Below are 889 nucleotides of genomic sequence, written 5' to 3'. Positions count from 1 at the left end.
AATGCCAGTTAACATATCTCCATGGCAGTCTGCATTGGCTGTTTGGCACGAAGCATGCCAATACTCCTCTATACTAGTTGCAGAGCTGGCATAAGACAAGACTACCCTTTCTTCACATTGACGCTTAATTTCACAAACTAGAGTTAACAAATAAACAGGGAGAGTTGTGGATACCTGTGCTGCAGAGAACTGCAGATTCTCTAAGCCAGTTGGTGAAGAAGAGTCCTAATTTTATAAACAACAAAAAAGACAAATATTATGCAATGTTTCCTTGCTGTTTTTTTAATAGCACCTTCAAAGCACTACGTTTCCCATGATCCTGCTCGCCTGGGCAGGAAGTAGCATAAAGAAGATACATCAACCCTCTATAACTAAGGGCAGTCCAACTAAGTCTTCGTTTTTGATGACTGAAGTTCAAAGTCACTGAAAAAATCTTAAACAGTACAAAACAGTACACAACATATGGGCAGCCAGACAACTTCCTCATTTCTTTGATGAACTTACATGCAGAACATGTCCTCCATCCAAAAGGAGCGTCATCAATCAACAATATAGCCACCTGGCACCTCATTTGTTCTTGTCCACTAATAATAACTGTAAACGAAATATTAATGTGCATGGATTTTAGCAATAGGATACATTTTGCCTTTAATAAAATCAGGACTCTCCATCAGCTGACTAGGAGAATCTGCAATTTAATTACAAGTCAGGAGGCTGATAATATGCAAGTTAAAAGTATATTAACAACTGTCATTACTACATGCCGAACTGGCTTCCAATAAAAAGCCTTGAACAGGGACACTCTAGACCAATCTGCTGATTAAGTATATTCTCTAATCTAGCTTGTCCCGAAAATGCTCTTGATGCTGTAGCACCCTAAGCCACTCCC

This window comes from Pleurodeles waltl, chromosome 4_1 (assembly GCF_031143425.1).
Source record: "Pleurodeles waltl isolate 20211129_DDA chromosome 4_1, aPleWal1.hap1.20221129, whole genome shotgun sequence".
NCBI lineage: Eukaryota > Metazoa > Chordata > Amphibia > Caudata > Salamandridae > Pleurodeles > Pleurodeles waltl.
The sequence above is the reverse complement of the archived record's forward strand: the minus strand, read 5'-3'. Positions refer to the sequence as shown.